The 12073-nt window shown below is 47.6% G+C and overlaps 1 long non-coding RNA gene across 1 annotated transcript; it reads right to left on the minus strand.

Annotated features, from left to right (window-relative positions):
* On the minus strand, window positions 10296-10630 carry LOC109836098. The gene is made up of 3 exons (XR_002245828.1): window positions 10596-10630; window positions 10444-10515; window positions 10296-10364 (listed from the first exon to the last, which is right to left on the minus strand). It is a non-coding gene; the product is annotated as an uncharacterized LOC109836098 (long non-coding RNA).

The following is a 12073-nucleotide window of genomic DNA, read 5'->3' on the forward strand; positions in this document are numbered from 1 at the left end:
CTCGTCAGATGGCCAAGGCTTTGGAGCCTATGGACGGGATCCGCTACAATGAAGATCTCAAGTCGAGACAGCACCTAGAGCAACAACGGTACGTAACCAACTCCTCCTTCAAAACAGAAGCGAATGATTGGATTCGTGTCACGAGGACTCGCTCGACCCTCGAAGAGCGAATCAAGAAGCGCCGCGCATTGCTGGCGCATGCCCGAGCTCTCCTACAGAAAGCGGAGGAGATGCAAAAAGAAGAGGCGGTCAAGACTCCGCCAAAGCTCAAGCAGGTATGGGCACCAAAGACAAAGCCAGCGCCTAAGACGAGAGCTGAAGATGTTGCTGCCCAACCTTCACCAAATCCAGGTCCTGTTCCCCTTGCCCCCACACCTCCGGTGGAGTCAGGTAAGAACACGGATCCTTCAACGTCCAAGGTTCCTTTGAAAGGTCGCCTCGGTCCCTTACCGGGGAATCGAGGTAAAGTACCTATCAAAGAACGATTGGGTCCGTTGAAAGGTCCCCAAATGATAAACCCGACTGGGGGTCGTTCTAATTTCCCCCAGGAAAACAACAAAGGGAAAACCCCTATTGCCGACCGCATCGGGTTGCGTGTCGAAGTTCAAGAGCCCGTTAAGTTTTTACGTTCACAAAAGCGTAGACTGGAACGGGCGACTTTTGAGAACGCTAATAAAGCGTCATATTCGTCTGATGATGATAATATTATGCCTGGAAACTCGTGCCAACACTCTATAGGTTGCTCCAGTTATCAAACTGATGAGTTGTACTATAGAGCTGCGGGTGCGAATAAGTCTTGGAAGCGAAATGCACGAGACACGGAGCCTCGCTGTCCGTGTGCCAACATCATCAAGGCGGTGTTATCAGAATGCTGTTGCACGGAGCCTCGCTGTCCGTGTGCCAACATCATCAAGGCGGTGTTATCAGAATGCTGTTGCTCTGAAGCCTTAAGGAGAGTTTCGGTGTTCAAGAGAATTTCCACCGGAGCGTCTGAGACTAAGCCTAGGCATTTCCAGCGAAGAAGAAGGATAGTCAAAGACGGAGAATTCCCGAAGGTCACCATCAACATGGCCAGCAAAGGAGCATCGACAGGGGACAATCCCGAGTCAATTCCGTTGGTACCTTGGTATTTAACTCATCTGCAGTCCGGAACCATTACACGAGGGACCTATGGTAGGGTTCAGACGAGATTGCCGTCGGAAGACGAAGGATCAGATGCCGGCTCTGCAATTGCATCGGACAACACGATATCTAGCGAGGGGCAACCCCGCGAAGTACTCATGATTAGCGCCGAACAAGTAAACAAGATGCTCGAAGATGCCCTGGCTAGGCAGAAGGAAACCTTCAAGTTCGAGATGGAGATGACCGTGCAACAGATGAGAGAGATGCATGACCAGCATATCGCGGCTCTTACAACTCGTCAAGAAGAGCCCACTCGACCCAATCATCAGAATCAAGATGAGAATGAACGGGAAGGGAATGATATCAACATAATTATCCCCCCTGTCAATAACGACAATGGAGGTGGTCCTGTAGATGATAATGCAAAAGAGGACCACGTTATTTCTCCCCAAAGCCACTCGAAGATAGAAACGAGTGAAGACAAGAAGATGAAGGATTTGGAGAGCAAAATCAACGCGTTGATGAATGCTCAAGAGGTAACAAGGTCCGGCATACCATGTCCATATCCAAGGGAGTGGGAATCGATTCCATATCCGGCAAAGTTTAATTTAATCAACTTTACGCCGTTTGATGGAAATGGTTCCCCTACCCAACATTTAATATATTTCAAGTCTCACTTAGGAATAATCTCCGGCAATGAACCCTTGATGGTACGGTCATTCGTTGGCACTCTTCGCGGAGCGGCCTTCGATTGGTATCGTCGCCTCAAGCCGGGGAGCATCAGTAGTTGGGACGACATGGAGGACATGTTTCTGACGAACTTCTTCGACGACGACACTGAGGTCTCAATCAGCACTCTGTTTGAGGAGAAACAGAAGAACGGTGAGACAGTCGAAAACTTTGTGAAGAGGTTTCGAAATAAAGCGATGAATTGTAGGGATCCGGTCAGTGAAGATTTCATCCTCGAGACCTGTCATAACAATCTTTCCTTGGATATCCTCGAAGCTATGGGAATGGCGCCACCTAAGACCTGGAAGGACCTGAAGGTGCAAGGAGAACGAGCCGAACGATTCCTCAAAAGGAAGAAGGCGGAAAGGGGTCAAATAGCTAACAATGCCCCGCAACCGAACTTTATCCCTAGGGGTAAAGGGAAAGCACATGCAAATACTGTGGATGCGAATCAAACGTTCGAAGTACAAGCGCAGCCGCAACAGCAGCAACAAAAGGCGCCTCAACAATCAAGGTGGCAACAGCAGACCCCGAAGCCAAAAGCCTCGGAGCCGAAGTTCCCGAAAGTTTATTCGTTCAGAGAGGATGAAGTTCCCGGTATCTTCAAGTACCTCATTGAGAATAATAAGATCAAATTGCCTCCGGTCCAGGATCAAGAAGATGCCAAAAGAGTCAATGATCCAAAGTATTACGCATTTCACAGAGCGGTGCATCATCCTACCAAGGTGTGCTATGCCCTTAAGGACAAGATCCAAGCTCTAATCGATGTCGGGGTCATCACCATGAAGCAGCCGAAGGAGAAGAAAGTGGGTGCGAATGCAGTGACGATTAGCTTCGGCTCTTTTCCCTTGAACCAGTTCCAGCTTGAGCCAGTAATAAAGGCAGCAGTGAAGACGGTGAACGATGATCCTCACAAGCAACGCCAGAAAGGACTTGTGCCACACACAGCCCCTAATGGCGAAATTCTTTGGGTTCATCCAGATTTGATCGGAGACGAACAATGGACTGGAACCTCTTCCAAGAAAAAGTCAAAAGGGAAAGGTAAGTCTTGTTATGGAGCTTCTGCTATTCCAGGAAAAGACGACGAAGAAATCCCCGCCTTCCCGCTTTCTGAAGATGAACAGGAGGCCTTTGCGACCCGAAGCGGGAATGAGTATCACTACAGGTACCCGGATGCTTTCGAGCAATTAGGTACCAAAACCCCTCCTTCCAAAACATTGGCGGAACTAGGAATTGCAGCAATTCCCCCAACGCCTATAGCTACGGAGAAAGTCCAGCAGAAGGAGAAAGGGAAAGAACCTTTACGCCAAGAGGCCCAAAACCCGAGGCAGTCTCGATTCAATCATCCGATTGGAAGAGACAAACCGGGAAATGCGAACTCTCCACCCCATTTCGACATCATGGTGCAGTTGGCCAACATCCCGGCTAGGATAACCCTGTACGAGCTATTGCGTCTGTCCAAAGATACAAGGAAAGCACTACAAGAGGCCTTGAGCGACTCTGAAGCTTTTCTAACTCGAATCAAGCCATCTCCTGAAGAACCAGAACCGTCAACTCAGCACTGCAATCTCGCGGCGCATCATTTTCCATGCATCTCTTTCACCAAGGAAGACATGCAGACGAAGAACTCAAAGCATGATCGGCCGTTGTATTTCACAGGGCACATTGGCTCCAGCATGGTCAACCGGATCCAAGTTGATCCGGGTTCTGCTGTTAGCATCATGCCATTCCGATTGATGCATCATCTCGGAATCCCGATAAGCAAATTAGCCTCCACTGGCACGACGATTTACGGATTCAACACTAGCGGGTCTAGACCCTTGGGGAAGATTCGAATCAAATGCCAGATCGGGGATTTAAAATCAGAAGTTACTTGCTATGTGATTGATGCAGAAACGTCCTATAACTTACTGTTAGGTCGACCTTGGATCCACGGTAACCTTATAGTTCCGTCAACTCTGCATCAATGCCTCAAGTACGTAGACTCAAATAATGAACCGTTTAAGGGATTGGAGAACTATTTCACCGATTCCCTTCTATACGGCGCTGAATCCGATACTGAATCACCGACCCAAGGAACGGACAGCGGAGATGAAGCTGACACCGAATCCGGGTTTGATTACGATGGTGGTTTTGTACTTAATGACATTGTACCCATTGTAATCAATCTTGACGATGATAAATCATCGGAAAATAGTTGTAATTGGCAACTTGCCGAAGAACTATCAATAAACGATGATTTAGAGTACTCGATGTGTCTTGATAATGTCACTAAAAAGCTTTATGATAACCCTGATTTGTATATGCCTCTTCAATCATTTTGCATGACGAAAAAGCAGGTACAAGATCCATGCGGAGCAACACTTGTCATAGCAACGCTTGTCATCCCCGCGGGAGCATGGAGTGGAAAAGAAGTCGTCTACGGCAAAGGAAAAGAAGCTCCAATACCCGATCACTTCTTAGAAGAAGAAGACGATGAAGATAAACCTGCCCCTCATCTATTTAGATATGACGCAAAAGCACGCGATATGATGGAAAAGTATGGGTATGACTTCACACTCGGAGAAGGTCTTTTCTTTGGTCGAGGCCCACGAGTTCCACCTCGAATGGCCTATGTACCGAAGGGAAAACCCGATGATTATTATCGCCATAAAAGAGGTCTTGGCTATGTCTCCTCATCCGACGACGAATGTTGCTGGCAAATCATTGATCAGATCGCTAACAAGGCTAGAAACGGGTACTCTTCCGACTCTTCGGCTGGGGGTTCCGATGCTAGCCTTGGCGAGACTAAACATGCAGTATGGTGATAGGTTCGAGCAAAGAGAGCCTCCTACCGAAGATCAAGTACTCCAGGTAAATATGGGCAGCGAAGATAATCCGAAGCCTATATTCATTAGCGACAGCCTCCCGCCCGAAGAGAAAGAGGAGTTAATCTCTCTTATTAGGGAGTACATCGATGTGTTCGCCTGGAATTATGAAGACATACCAGGGCTCGATCCAAACGTAGCAGTGCATCGTCTCAATATCAAGACGGATGTCAAACCTGTCAAACAACAACAAAGACGGTTTCGTCCGCAAATGATGGAGGCGATCGAATCCGAAGTTAAGAAGCTTATTGACTCGGGCTTCGTTCGGGAGGAGCAACATCCAGAATGGCTCGCCGGAAGGTCAGGATTTGTATCGACTTTTGGGACCTCAATGCTGCTTGCCCAAAAGATGATTTTCCCCTTCCCATCACGGATGTTATCATCGACAATACGTGCGGGTTCGAGAGGATGTCTTTCATGGATGGTTTCTCTGGGTATAATCAAATAAAGATGCATCCAGATGATGAAAAGCACACCGCATTCAGAACGCCCCTCGGTGTCTTCTGTTACACAGTTATGCCCTTCGGCTTAAAGAACGCAGGTGCTACATATCAACGAGCTATGTCAAAGCAGGTGCTACATATCAACGAGCCATGTCAAAGATCTTTCAGGAGCATCTCCGAAAGACTGTCGAATGCTACGTAGATGATCTGGTCGTGAAAAGTCGTGATAAAAAAGATCACATTAAGGACCTGAAGACCATGTTCGACTTGATGCGAGCCCATTAATTGAAGATGAATCCTACCAAGTCTTTCCTCGGAATGTCCAGTGGCAAATTCCTGGGGTTTGTCGTCACTACCAAAGGTATTCACATCGACCCCGATAAGGTAAAGGCGATTAACGAATTGCAGCCTCTGAGAAACCTCAAGGAACTCAGAGGATTGCAAGGACGGTTGGCTTACATCCGCCGGTTCATCTCGAACCTCTCAGGAAAATGTCAACCATTCTCCAAGCTCGGTGTTCGCTATTCAGAAGATGCGGCATTATCTGGTCGGGCAGACCATTTATGTCATCTCTAAAGTTAATCCGGTTCGAGTATTCATGACTCAACCAGCTTCCATGAGCTGGCGATTAGCAAAATGGGCCTTACTCTTGTCCCAATATGACTTACATTTTAAACAACAGAAGTCAGTAAAAGGACAGGCCATCTGTGATCTCCTGGCAGACAATCCAACTACAGATACCGCCGAGATATATGACGACCTATCTGATGAAACCCACGAAGTCAACGCGACTTCACACCAACAAGTATGGCGTTTATACTTCGACGGCGCTTCACGAGCAACTCATGTAGCAAGTGCTCCTGGAAGTTCTAAAATCTCCTCCGGAGTTGGAGTGGTTTTAGTTTCCCCAGGAAAACATGTGATGCCTCGAGCCTACTCGTTAACCGAGCCATGCTCGAATAATGTAGCAGAGTATAACACATTGATTATAGGACTCAATTTCACTAAGGAGCTGGGGGTGGAGTATCTCGAGGCTTTCGGTGATTCTCAGCTAATAGTCAAGCAAGTTCAGGGAGAGTACGAGGTTCGAAGCCAAGATTTAATACCATACCATAAGATGGCAGTGGAGATGGCTGAATCATTCGAAGGATTCTTTATCGAACATATTCCACGGCTATAGAATACCTACGCAGACGCGTTAGCAGCATTGGCCGTATCTCTGGCACAACCTCCCGAAGCAGAGCAGTTTGTTACGGTAAGAACTGAAGTCCGAAGTCAAGATTTGATACCATACCATAAGATGGCAGTGGAGATGGCGGAATCATTCGAAGGATTCTTTATCGAACATATTCCACGACTACAGAATACCTATGCAGACGCGTTGGCCGCATTGGCCGTATCACTGGCGCAGCCTCCCGAAACAGAGCAATTTGTTACGGTAAGAACTCACCAACTTTTGATACCGCTCAACAATGAAGATGCCAAGGAAGAAGAGGTTCAAGAGGCGCACGCTACTCAAATCGGGTTCGAACCACGAGATTGGCGTTTCCCCATCATCGACTACGTCTTGCATGAAATCTTACCAGAAGATATAAAGGAAAGAGAGTCAATCCGGCGAAGAGCTCCAAGATTCTACTACAATACGGAGAATCGGACGCTATACCGCAGGGGGTACGATGGGTTGCTATTGCGCTGCCTATCAACCAAAGAAGCTGAAGAGGTCCTTAGGGAAGCGCACGAAGGAGAGTGTGGCAGAAGCTGAAGAGGTCCTTAGGGAGGCACACGAAGGAGAGTGTGGCGCACACCAACCTGGTCCCAAGCTTTACGATCGCATCAGAAGAATGGGGTATTTTTGGCCTTCCATGATGAATGATGCAATTGCATATGCCCGAAAGTGTAATGCATGTCAAATGCACGGGAATTATGTGCACCAACCTCCGGTGTAATGCATGTCAAATGCACGGGAATTATGTGCACCAACCTCCGGAGCATCTGCATCCTTCGGTCACATCATGGCCGTTCGAGACTTGGGGAATGGACATTGTTGGCTCTATAAATCCCCCATCAGTCAAAGGCGACCGGTTCATCCTGGCAATTACCGATTACTTCTCCAAATGGGCTGAAGCGGTTCCGCTCAGGGAAGTTAAAACGAGCAACGTCATTGGATTCATCAAGCACCACATCATCTATAGGTATGGAGTTCCAAGACGAATCATACATGACCACGGTCCTCAGTTTGTCAGCAACGCCTTCATAAGGTTCTGCGAAAAGTTTAAAATTCAGGACATCTCGTCGACGGCTTATAATCCTACAGCGAATGGATTAGCTGAAGCCTTCAACAAGACTATCATCAAACTCTTGTCAAAGATCGTGAAAACTAACAAACGAGACTGGAATGACAAGCTTGGCGCAGCTCTATGGGCCTATCGGACCACGGTGCGCACACCAACGGGAGCGACCCCGTATTCACTGGTATACGGATGTGAAGCTGTTCTTCCATTAGAAATCCAGATACCATCTCTTCGGATCGCTCTTTCAACCCAGATGTCGACCGAAGAACAACATCAGAAACGCCTCGAAGAACTCGAGAGGCTTGATGAAGAGCGCCTGGAAGCTCAACAACACATTGAATTTTACCAATTTACCAAGCTAGAATTTCTCGAGCCTTTGACAAAAAGGTTCGACAAAGAAGCTTCAAGGAAGGAGATCTGGTCCTCACTGCTCGCCGACCGATAATCCTCAATTCCAAGAAGAAGGGTAAATTTGAACCCAAATGGGAGGGACCATTCGTAGTGGAGACAGTCTACTCGAGTGGCGCCTATCGCCTTGTCACCAAGGACGGTGACCAGCTCATGATGCCGATAAACGGCAAATTCCTGAAAAAATACTATCCTTAGTATCTTCAGGACAACCAATGCATCGGGAAGTTCCCGGAAGAATACCACATGGGTATTCTTAGGGATAACCCGGTCATTGTGGAATTGACGAATAAGAAATCTACATTCGAACTCTGAAGGTCAGAATGTCTCTTCTTATTTTCATCAAAATACTCTAACTCTCATGAGTTATTTTTGTGAGATGAGATCTAATCCTCTGATAGGTTAATCTTTCCTCACCAAACCATCCGCTGATCAAATTAAACGACAGTGGATCCACCAACGTTTCCATTTGCCCATTGTTGGCATTTCTCAGACTCAACGTGTTAGGTCAGAATCACCTAGCATTAAAGTCTCCCTTTGAGTGATAATACGAGTTGGCGTTTTCTTTGCTACCCGTATTCCACTTTCTTTGCTTTCTGGTCAAACCTATAAAAGTTAGGGCCAAAGCCAAATTCCCCTCTCGATTCCTCCAATGAACGAGAGGTCCACTTTCAAATCGAGTGATCATACTTTCCTACAGTTAGGGTCATCCCAAACCTTTGCTTGGTCAAACCTTCCTACAGTTAGGACCAAAACCAAAATCCCCTCTCTATAAAATTCTTCCTCTTCAGCACCGGGAGATAGAATATAAAATTCTTCCTCTCCTCGGACCTTCCGATTCTCGGAGTGGAGATCCCACTCTTAGTTTCATCCTTCCGGATTCTGGGGGTGGAGATCCCACCTCGAGTTTCCTTTCCAGCTGTAGATAGAATATAAAATTCTTCCTCTTCAGCACCGGGAGATAGAATATAAAATTCTTCCTCTCCCGTTTCCCTTTCCGGCCGAAGATAGAATATAGAATTCTTCCTCTTCAGCACCGGGAGATAGAATATAAAATTCTTCCTCTCCCGTTTCTCAGTCTGTCTTTGCTTTTAGAAAAGACACGATTCTCAACTTCCAATCCGGGCACTCGATGCACGGAGAATTTTATCCCGAAGCCTAAGTAGGGATAAGTCAACGCCTAACACGCGTTGCCGGGTAGTCTATTCCCGTGAAAAAGACGAAGCCTATGTATTCAAAGTCATAGCACTAAGTCTAAGAAAAGCGATTTTCTTAGCACAACGTTACATGTGAGACGGGCTTTAATAATTCACATGCTAGTCCGATTTCAAACGGTAATCGGTAAAGACATATCAAACCCGTTGAGGGCTGGGGGTTTGCCAAAAATCCCATAAATCTGTCATTCAGAATAAGTACAGAAAGATCACAAAAGAAGCAAATGCGGAGTTTCTATTAATAGACCGAGTCAAAAGCGTACAATGAAAAGCTCGTTAGCCCGAAGGCAGTTGGCGTTCGAGGATATGAGACTTTAAACTAAAGAGTCTATTTACATAACTCCGCTCGAGTTCCGCCTGCAGATTAGCTCGAGCAGATTCTTCAGAATGGCTTAGAATCTCTGCGGCCTCACTCTTCAGCTTCATCAGTATCTCCTGGGTGGATCCGAGCTCCTCGAGTGCCTGTTCACGAGAACGCTCTAGTCCAGCCAGGTCATCTGCAATAAGAGTGGCAGATTCCTCGGCGTGCTTCAAGGCCTCTCTCAACCTAGTCGCTTCCTCGCGGTTCGAGTCCAAAGAGCGTAGTAGCTCAGCTCTCTCCGTATCTTTCCTCGCCACATTAGCCATTAGCTGCGCAATGGATCTCTCATGTGACTGAAGCTCGCATCCGATAGAAGATTTCAGGTCACGCCACTGTGCCATCCTAAGCTCCAACTGAGAGGACACGAAAGAAGAAGCCCCGGTAACCTCCAACTCCTTTAACTCTCGTATCTCTGACTCCAGGGCGGCGAAATCGGCAGTGAAGGAATCGGCCAACTCCGGGTATCCTTCTTCCCTCATCATCATCATGTGGCGAGAAAAGGAACGCCGGAACTGATCGAAGCCGCTTCCTCTGTGAAGAAGCTTCTCGATCAGGCCGTTATAAAAGGCGGTGAAGAAGCTGAGGTCCGTACGAAAAGCCTCCCTGTCAGGAACAGTATCGACCAAAAGGATGCGGACACGCTCGTATAGGGAAGATCGAGATCCTACAAGCAACAACATAGAAACTCAGCGGATTATCGAATACGATAAGGAAATTCAAAAGGCGAGTTCCGAGCATACCAACGCCAACGGACGTCCCCTCAGGTTGAGGTCCGACAGGCTCTGAGACAGTGGCAGAAGTAGTCATAGAGGGTATATCAACCACTGCAGGCGGATTGCTCATATCACTCGGTAAGGGCGGGGAGGCACTACTTCTATGCAGGCTTTCAGCCCCGGGAACTGTAGTAGTATCAGGCTCAACGGCCGGTCCTATAGTTACATTCCTATATTAGCCAAATGAAAATTTGGACAAATAAGGAGAACCGGAACAAGAAGATCTCATGCATACCTGCAATTCCCCCGTCCTCAGATGCAGTCGGAATGCCAAGAGTCATAAGAGTATCGGCCCAAGCGGCTGGTCCTATGGTGGCACCCTCTTATTAGTCAAAATGAAAATTTAGACAAATAAGGAGGATTGGGATAATAAAGTCATCTGCATACCTGTAGATCCATCATCCGTAGGCATCTGAGGAATACCAGGAGTCATATGAGAAGTACGATATCCCCAAATCGTATGCGTACATGCGAGCCCGTCACTCCGAGGCAAGCTGGATATGCCAGGGATCGATATCGGGCTAATCCCAATGGTTGGCGCTGCAATAATTAATCATTCGTTAGCCAGATAAAAGATCAGGCAAGAGGAAAGGAATCAGACATATACCGTTGGATGAATCATTCCCAAAGAATGGTCTCTCGGTTCCTCTGGAAGTCTGCTCAGCCAGCATGTCAGCTAATAAGCCGGCATCGGGCTTCGAGAATCTTGGCCTGTCCATCGCAACACCTGCAGGGTAACCTGAATATTAAAAGATGAGGAAAGCTCGAGAAAATACTTTCAGCAAAAACGGAAGATCTTCCTTCCCCATGCTTGAGGAAAGTAACATTGGATGTAGATATACCTGAATATGGGACTGGGGGCTCAACATTATTCATCTGCTCAAGATCGATGTTTAGATCGATGCCCAAAGACCCATCATGAAGGGCGTCGCACATCTATTGCATAAAGCAATCCATGTTATCAGCACCAGGAGATACCGAACCCGGTGGGAGTTCACCCTCTTCGAAGAAACCTGGAGCATGGAACATGGTTACAAATCCCAAAAGGTAAACAGCTTTAAAGCAATGGCAATAAAATGTTACCTTCCCCTCCATCAGCGGTGCTTCCTAAGTCCGCTCCGTAAGGGCGCTGACCGTCGTGGGGCTTATGAGCGGTCTTCTTCCTCTTCGGGGCACCAACCCTCCGAGGACCAAAGGGTCGGTCATGCACAGGCCTGTCACACGTTTCAACGTGTGTAGGAGCCGGCGGCTCATGATCGTCGGCTGTCCTACCTAAAGTAACAATAGCCATTTCATTAAATGGACAAGAGCTGTTATTAATGGAGAAGGAGAATCAAAGAGGCAGGACAAACCGATATCAAAATCCCCTCCTTCGGTATCCGCATCCACATATTCTTCATCGGAAGTCTCGTCTTCGTCACCCGTAGGGAGAAGCTCTTCATCATCTGTGAGAAGAGATTTGGCATGCCCTTTTCTCCGCTTCTGAGCAAGCTCAGCCCTGCGACCAGCCATCATAGCAGCCCGGACTGAGTACTCGGACTGTAACTCTGAGAGGCTCCTCACACTGATGGATTCATAGGCGGAAAGGAACCACTTGCAGTTGAGAAAAGTAGTCAGCGGCTTACGCCTATATGAAGGGAGAGCAAAATGGGCTCCAGTGCAGCCCACCATAGTCCACAACCACGCTCGTACGCCATCAATCAGTCCTCCCTTAACCTGTAGGCTACGGCTCGGATTCCCGACATACAGTTGGTCGTAGCCGAACTGATGAGCAAAGCGGCAAGGGAGATAAGGCTCTATGTGGCATTGATTCTTCATCCGGAGGACGAGATACCCAACGCGGATGTTCACTAGCCACCGGAAGC

Source organism: Asparagus officinalis, chromosome 4 (genome assembly GCF_001876935.1).
Source record: "Asparagus officinalis chromosome 4, Aspof.V1, whole genome shotgun sequence".
Taxonomy (NCBI): domain Eukaryota; kingdom Viridiplantae; phylum Streptophyta; class Magnoliopsida; order Asparagales; family Asparagaceae; genus Asparagus; species Asparagus officinalis.